At 50.9% G+C, this 8,638-nt stretch overlaps 1 long non-coding RNA gene and 1 pseudogene across 1 annotated transcript; one reads left to right on the top strand and one right to left on the bottom strand.

The window, feature by feature from the left end:
* The first annotated feature begins 1,904 nt into the window (after window positions 1-1,904).
* Window positions 1,905-2,813, top strand: LOC115337732 (annotated as a pseudogene).
* A 1,293-nt stretch (window positions 2,814-4,106) lies between these two features.
* LOC115337767 lies at window positions 4,107-6,257 on the bottom strand. The gene is made up of 3 exons (XR_003922238.1): window positions 6,144-6,257; window positions 5,949-5,950; window positions 4,107-4,117 (listed from the first exon to the last, which is right to left on the bottom strand). It is a non-coding gene; the product is annotated as an uncharacterized LOC115337767 (long non-coding RNA).
* Between the last annotated feature and the right edge of the window lie 2,381 nt (window positions 6,258-8,638).

The raw sequence follows: 8,638 nt of genomic DNA, 5'->3' as shown, positions 1-8,638 counted from the left end.
GCAATGTACTTTGCTATGTTCAGCCCGGGCAATTTCTCTCATTATTGCGGGTGGGACTATTATTTGACCTGTTGGTGTTACAGCCCATCCTGGTTCATTTTTATTAGCCTGCAATCTAATAATTAATTCTTCATTTTTCATTATAATTTGGAGCATCTTTAGGTAAATTTACACTTTTCTCTGGAACTAGTGCTAGGATGCCTTTTTCTGCAGCGTCTTTAGCAGCTCTATCAGCCAATCAGTTACCTGTTTCAGGGACAGTCCTACCTGACTGACGTGCTTTACAGTGCATTATCATGACTGCTGTTGGCTTTTGAATGGCTTCTAACAATTTCAGTATTTGTTCTGCATGCTGAAAGGTGGTTCCTTGTGCAGATAACAGTCCTCTTTCTTTCCCTATTGCTCCATGTGCATGTCCTACTCCAAAAGCATATTTTGAGTCTGTACAAATTTTGACTCGCTTTCTTTGACTTAGTTCCAGTGCTCAAGTAAGAGCTTTCCGGAGCCTGTGTTTTCTCTTTCCTAGTCTTGGCGAATTTGGGGGAAGAAATGGAAAAGGATTTGTCATGCTTGAACAAGTCCCTGAGAGTCCTGAGTTGTAACTTTGAGTGATCAGTAAGCCTGACAGGAGCCTCCTGAAGTAGAGCACAGGGACTGAGAACAACTGCCTGGCTGTGCGGGTGTCTGGGAGGTGGCCTGCACAGCTGGGTAAGGGTAACTCTTTCCTGAGACTGCAGCTGCCTCTCCCCTTGCCTCTCTGAGACAGACCATCACTGCTTTTTTCCTTGGTTCTCCACTTGTCTGTGTTACTGTTACCTTGTTTGCTGCTGTCAGGCTCTCTGGGGATGGGAGTTTCAGCTGCAGAGTCACACACTGGTCTTGTGGGTCCTCCCGTGCAGCTGTGTCCATGGAAACAAGTGTCCCAGCTTTCCTCTCATCTGAGGGGTGATGCTCAATGCTGTCTGTGGGGCTGGGGAAAGAGCTGATTCTCCCTCACAGAGATGCCAGCACAGTAGGTCACTTGGCTTCACCTCAGAGCGTCCTTCCAAGCTGTGAGCTGCCCTGCAGATGCAAACCTGTCTCACAGCAGCTTTCTGTTATCGGAAAGACCCCATGGAGAAGCACAGATGCTATGACTGAGGAAATGCTCTTGGCTGTGTGAAATGAGCCCAGTGTGTCCTTGCCTAGAAGCAGGGTGCTGAGACTTTGAGAAAGGGTGAGACATTTGGTGGTCTGCAGTGGATGTCTCTGCTCTCAGCAGTGTCTGGTGGCTTTTCAGAGTAAAATATGGGAGCGTGATCACCCTCCACCTCAGACAGGTGCAAGCACAGTGAAGTGGGAACTAGACAGAAGGACAGAGCAGCTCCCCTCTCTCTGCACTAAGCCACAGGCAATCCTCCTGACTTGCCTGGCTCATGCTGTTCTCCCAGACTGCAGCAGAAATGCTGAAGGCTTCCGAGATCTAAGAAAACTCCCCAGGGGCGATATAGGCAGCTGTAAAAAACCCTAGAACTCTAAAACTATTTTTACCTTCCTGGGTCCTTATCATTGGGAGTGCAGGTGCTGACAACCCCTTCTGCGTATAGGAGTGGATTCAGCTGACAAAGTCAAACAGCAGACTGGCCCCTGCCCGCACCCATCCCATGAACCCACTGCTGCAGAGCAGGGCTGACTTCTCAAGAGCCCATGGGCAGAGGCCCTGCTCTTCATTGCACGCTCGGCCAGCACCAAGCAGGGCTCCAGCCACAGAACTGAAGGAAGGTCTCCTAGAAAAGGAAAAGGGTCTGTGTGTGTAAGAATGGGAGCGTCTACGGGAAATGGCTTTGATATTGCTCAGAGAATAATGCCCTGACTCTTCCCTGTCTTTTTCTACTTTGAAAGCACCCCATGCCCAGAGGAAGAAAATGTCCAACGGCAGCTCCATCGCTGAGTTCCTCCTCCTGGCGTTTGCAGACACGCGGGAGCTGCAGCTCTTGCACTTCTGGCTCTTCCTGGGCATCTACCTGGCTGCCCTCCTGGCCAACGGCCTCATCATCACCCGCCGTAGCCTGTGACCACCGCCTGCACACCCCCATGTACTTCTTCCTCCTCAACCTCTCCTTCCTCGACCTGGGCTCCATCTCCACCACTGTCCCCAAAGCCATGGCCAACTCCCTCTGGGACACCAGGCCCATCTCCTACCCAGGATGTGCTGCACAGGCATTTCTGTTATTCTTTTTGATCTCAGCAGAGTATTTTCTTCTCACTGTCATGGCCTACGACCGCTACGTTGCCATCTGCAAACCCCTGCACTACGGGACCCTCCTGGGCAGCAGAGCTTGTGTCCACATGGCAGCAGCTGCCTGGGGCAGTGGGTTTCTCTATGCTGTGCTGCACACTGCCAGTACATTTTCAAGTACCCCCTCTGCCAAGGCAATGCTGTGGACCAGTTCTTCTGTGAAATCCCCCAGATCCTCAAGCTCTCCTGCTCAGATGCCTACCTCAGGGAAGTGGGGGTACTTGTATTTTCTTTCTGTTTAGCTGTTGGGTGTTTTACTTTCATTGTGCTGTCCTATGGGCAGATCTTCAGGGTTGTGCTGAGGGTCCCCTCTGAGCAGGGACAGCACAAAGCCTTTTCCACCTGCCTCCCTCACCTGGCTGTGGTCTCCTTGTTTGTAAGCACTGGCACTTTTGCCTACCTGAAGCCCCCCTCCATGTCCTCCCCATCCCTGGACCTGCTGGTGGCAGTTCTGTACTCGGTGGTGCCTCCAGCCTTGAACCCCCTCATCTACAGCATGAGAAACCATGAGATCAAGGATGCCCTGAGAAACTAATCACTGGATGCTTTTCAGTAGGAATAAACTGCCTCTTGTCTTCTGCATAGTACTTATATCTCTTTGCAGACCAAACCTGTCTTTTGCTGGGTCTTTTTATGGTGATTTTTGGGTGTGGTTTTTATTTCTTCTATTTCAGTTTCTTTTACTTATCTGAAAGCTTTCCACAAAGAAATGTCTGTCTTCCCTCTGGTTTCTAATTCACAGTCGATCCAGATTTGTGTCCTGGAGGCTGTGCAAATGAGCTATGCCCTCTGTGTGTTTAAACAAAATAAAGGGCCCTGCAGTGACTTGTTCTTCTGAGATCCTTCCTCCAAGACCTTCTCTGCAGCTGCAGGGAGCAGTGCCTGTGTGCAGAGGGGAAGAAGAAAAGAGTCCCGGCACAGCAGCAGTGCCAGGGAGCACCAGTGCTTGGTCTTTCCCCAGCTGCTCTCTTCCCACTGCCATGCTTTCCTTCTGAACCCTTTGGTTGGTGGAAGACCTGAGTGCTCCTCAAGCATGGTTAGAGTCCTGCTGTGTGGCAGGCCTGTGGCCGCAGGCACTTGTGTGACAGAGCTGGCCTCCATTGCAGCATTTCCATCATACAAGGGGATCTCCCCATGCCTTGTGCCACAGATGTCCCCCACCTCTGGGGCTCACCCCTCTCCGCCCCCGAGGAGCTGGTGTGCCCTTCAGAGGGTCTGGGGCTGTGGGGTGAGTGCCCAGAGCTCTGCCGCACCCTGTGGTGGGCACTGGTGTGGGGCCATGCCAGACTGGGCTGTGCTGGGGAGAGGGCAGGGGAGGTGCAGAGAGGTTAAGGGAAGTGGGAAGTGTTTAGGGGGAGCTGGGCTGGGCTGGAAAGCGCCCAGGAGCGCCCTCTGTGGTGCAGAGGCAGGGCTTGTGGCAAGCATGGAAGACACGCAGGTGCAGAGCACAGAAGAGGCCGGTCGGTGCCCTTGCGGTGTGGTCAGACAGGGAAGGTGGCTCAGGGTCTTAATCACTCCCAACATCTCTTTTTGGCCATGTCCAGCACTTGCCAGTTATTCCAGGTTTACAGGTAAGTTTGGCTGTGAGGCCACCTCCACCTTCCTACTGGGCCAAGGGCTGGTGTGGGGGGAACGGACAGCCCTGCCCAGCCTTGCTCCTTCCCCAGACCCTGGCAGACCCTGGAGCAGAGCTGTCTGCAAAGCCCCACCTGGGACAAGGCTGGGGCAGGGCAGGGGTCAGGGTGCTGGGCAGCTGCAAGAGTAGGAGGGTCATGGAGGAACAGTGATCTGAAGGCCGCCACTGGGATCACAATGGGGAGAACTTTCCCACCCCTGATGCTCCCCTCCCCCATGCTGTGCCTGCAGAGTGGGGCTGTAAGACCACGTATGGGCAGTGGGGCTTGGCCAGCACAGGGACAGAAGCTGCTGCCAGGAGCTTTCAGCAAGGACAGGTACAAAGCAGGAATTTCTACATATTGCCTTTGTTGTGGAGGTATGTGTGTAGGAAAAGAAAAGCTCACCTGGAGATGCTGGTTGCAAGGGAATTCAGAAGCAAACAGAAGAGCTTTGGTCACTTCTGAGAGACCAAGGCTGAACAAGGAAAATGCAGGCCTGCTGCTGAATGGGGAAGGTGGTTTAATAACAGCAGACACAGCTGGGGCTGAAGGAATGAATGCCTGCTGTGCCTGAGTCTTTACTGAAATGGTCTCCAGGTCTTGTGCTCAGGGAAAGGCTTCAAGGAAGAGGAGAGCATGCACTGGCAGGAAAGTCAGGAAATCCCGCAAGGACTGATGCCAGTTTCTGTCCCTGCAGGGGACTAACCCTGGCAATGACACAGGCAGGGGGCTGCCTGGCTGGGAGGAGGCATTTTGGAAAGGTCTTGGTGGAAAGCGAGATGGACAGGACGCAGGCGTGTGCCCTGGCACAAGGAAGGACAGGATCACCCTGCGCTATATGACCAGGAGCACGGCCAGGCGATTGAGGGAAGGGATTATGCAGAACACTGTGTCCAGATTTCAGATCCCAATATAGGAAAGGTGTCGGCAAGCTGGGGCCAGTTTAGCAAAGGGCCCCCATAATGGTCCGAGGCAGGAACACTTTAGCTGTGAGGAGAGGCTGAGGGAGCTGGGCTTGTCCAGCCTGGAGAAAGGAAGATCTTGGGCAAAACACGTAGCAGCATTGCAGTGTTCCCAGGAAGACTGAGTCAGGCTCGTGTCCATGGTACAAGACACAAGGACAAGAGGCAGTGGGCTGAAACAAGGGGGTTAGTGTACATATAGAGAAAAACGTTTCCAGCATGAGGATAGCCGAATGCTGGAAGCTGTTTCCCAGGGAGTTTGTGCAGGCTCTATCCCAGAAAGTGACCAAGGCGTCTTTGGATAAAGCCCTGAGTAATCTGGTGTGGCCCTGCTTTGAGCAGCAGGTTTTTTCCAGAAACCTCCTGAGGTCCCTTCCAGCCTGAAAGATGCTGTCCTTCCTTCCCCTTCATGCTTTCAAATTAGGGAGAGCTCTGAGGGTCTCCCTGACCACAGAAAAAATTCACATCAGCTGCAGGGTTGATTTATATGTGCCCTGATACATACAGCCCCGACCATATCAAGAATCCATCAATATGTGGTTTTGAGATTTCCCCAGGTGTATCAGTATCTATTAAAAAAAAAAAAAAAAGCATTGACCTTCCCAAACATAAATATATGCAACACAGCAGTCCACATCTATGGTAGCACACTTGAAGTAGTGGCAGGGGTAGCAGGGCATCCTGCTGAAGTGAAATAAATTAAATTTTGATTTTGAGGTGGCAGAAGGAGGACATGTATTTCAGGGCTGGCATACAGAGAGAAATAGAAGATTCAAGCAAGTGTGGGGCTGTAATAGCTTGGGTGCGAGAGGAGCATGATGAGGGTATTGGAAGAAGGCAGGCAGGTTGTGGGCAACTCACAGGCCTTGACCAATCCTCGCTTGACCACAGCTTTGTGTTTGAAGCAACAGCCAGTAAGGACAGGAGGGCATCAGTATGGCTTGGGAGATCCCAGGGTCCGAGTGGGGTGGGGAAAAGGGGACGTAGCTAAAGTCTGCTGGGAAACCAGCACAGGCATAGGACAGTGTAGGACAGCCTGCAATGGGGATGACTGAGAGCATTGCAGCAGGTGAGATCACCACCAGCCAACACAACTGAGATCCTTATCCTCTCCACCCTGGCTGCTGTCTCTTCCACTGAGGCCCATGAGAAGACACCAGGTTCTTATAGTCCCAGGGCGTTTCTGCCTCCTCACCCACCCTCTGTCGATCCTGTCCTGCACTCAGCATTGCACACCCCCACATCCCACTGCTCCCCAGAAGAGTTGCGAGCATCCCGTGAGGTAACGGGTCTCCTCTCCCAGAGGATGGGGGTCAGGGCTTGGCTGTCCTGCTTGGTGAAACACATCAAGGGTTTTCACAACCACACTCTACATTTGATTTTTCCACCTCTAAGCAGTGCCTCTGACTTCCTGCTTCACCAGCCCCCCGGGACGGTCCCTCGTCTGGTCATTCCCTCCATGGCCTTTTCAGGGATGGCCCTCACTGGAGCCCACTAACAGGCTCAGAAACTTGGAGGCTTGCTGCTGACTTTTAAGCCTCTAGGGGCTTCTTCAGTCTTTCAGGATCTGCAGTTCAGGAAGTCAGCACCAGAGGGCTCATTAACATGCAAAACACCCTAACAAGTCCAGTCGCTGTGCATCATTTTCCTTTCAGTCTTCAATTCTGATGTGGTTAATTAGAGCAGTTTCAGGAGTGTAATCAATGTGAAGTGATATGAACACTAAACACCAAAAAGAAAGGGTTTATTTTTCTCAACGTTATTTTTCTGCTTATACCTGAACTGATATTATCAGTCTCTAATTGATATTGATCCTGTGCATCTCCTAATGCAGTCTAAATAGATATGAAAATCCAGAGCCTTCATGTTCCACAGCCTATGGTCAGTTTTCATCCCTACCCCCAAACTACCATGTTTCTCATCAGCCACCTGGGACTTGGAGCAGCCCTGTTCCAATCTGACCTTTCACCACTGAAGGCTGTAGCTGCATGTTTCAGCCTGTTGGCACCAATTCCCAGCTGTTTTACTTGGAGACTGAGAGGCACACAGACACAGAAGGGTGTTTCTTAATTGCCAACAAGCAAAAACAAAGGCAGGCATAGTTCAGTAAAAAATAGAAGACATTCCTCCGCTAAGGTATTAAGTCCACATTACATCCACTGAAACCTGCTTCCTACAGTGGATAACCTTAGGCCAAGAGAAAACACATTTTTGGTTTAGTCACAGATGCCAGGACCTCCCCAAAAGTTCCCTGTCCTTGACTTTGTTTGTTTGTCCATACTCGCTCTTTTGCAGACAGCGTGTCACACACTGAAGTCACGAGCTCCCTCAACTCACAGAGGGGAAGCAAAGAGACAAAGGGAAGGAAATGCTCCCTTCTGAATAGCCAAATCTGCACTAACCCCAACATATCTGGGTTACAGGAACATCTTCAAGCAGACTCTACATCATCTAGACACACTTGGTTTTCATTCGCTGCTTGGAAAATTACAGGTGACGCCATTATAGGTGAAGGCAGGGATGAGAGCAATCACCTCTCACACTAGACACCTGGGGTGCAATTGCCCAGGCTTCCCTTGCTAGTCAAGGAAGATAAATCACTTGTCTCAGCCAAGAGGCTTTGATGCACCCTGCCTGTCCACCAGCTCATGCTCCAGATATTCTGCCATCGGTCCTGCCTCGCGTTTCTCTGTTCTGCGTGAGGTCTTCAGCTACCTCAGGGTATCTTGGAGGCAGTGGTCACCCCTGTGTGGGCAACTGCATCAACCCGTGAGTGGAGATGATAGGTATATGTTGAAACATATGCAGAAAAGAGCTGAGGGTAATAATTGTGTAAGAAGCCTTCATTTTCAGAGTTTTGAGGGTTTTCTATGATTGTTTTCTCTATTGGCCACTGACATGGAACAGCAAGCTGCTTCCCCTTTCTCTCCCTCTACGTAAATCTAGATTTATACAGTCATTTCTAAAATGCATTTCCTATGAACATGTTGAAAGGCGAAACTTTTCTCAGGACAAGTTTATATTAAAACATTTGACATCTGCATTTCATATCTAAACAGCTGAGAGCAATGGAGGTTGGGTAGGTTGGATAGAGCCCACTATTATTTCTTTGCTATCAAGCAATGTCCAAAACTGGTAGCACTTCCCACCTATCATCCCTTTTTTGAGGTGGCCAAATCTTTATGGGCTATACAATGGCATAACATCGTGGCCCTCCAAGTGCCAGACCCCAACCGATACACCACAGAGGCCCAGAGCACAGCTGATGAAAGGAAATGCCATTCCTATCTGATAACGTGATAAACTTCTCCAATGCAATGGCTGCCTTGGTAGATGAGTAAGGCTTTTGACACTGTCTCCCATAAAAACCTCATAGAGAAGCTGCTGAAGCAGAGGCTGGATGAGCAGACAGTGAGGTGGATTGAAAACTGGCTGAGTGGCCGGCCCACAGAATGGTGGTCGGTGGCACGAGGTCTCCCTGGAGGCCGGTCACCAGTGGTGCACTGCAGGGGTCAATACTGGGTCCAGTCCTGTCCCTTCAAACCTCAACTCTACTGTAGTTTTGTGGTCCTGTGATACCCTTTCAGGAAAATCAGTGCTGCCGGGCACCTCTCTGAGGTGTCAGTGCCCGTGAATCAGCAGGCATTCTCCATCTCCTAGGCATGTACACAGCATGGAAAAAAAAATCTCTTTCATCCCTGACTTGCAGAAGAGGGGTCTTGCTTCCTGACATCTTCCCAGGACACACCTCCTCCTCTTCCCCATCCACAGACATCCACAGC

This window comes from Aquila chrysaetos (assembly GCF_900496995.4).
Source record: "Aquila chrysaetos chrysaetos chromosome W unlocalized genomic scaffold, bAquChr1.4 W_unloc_6, whole genome shotgun sequence".
Lineage (NCBI taxonomy): Eukaryota > Metazoa > Chordata > Aves > Accipitriformes > Accipitridae > Aquila > Aquila chrysaetos.
This window is presented reverse-complemented; position numbering and strand designations above follow the sequence as displayed.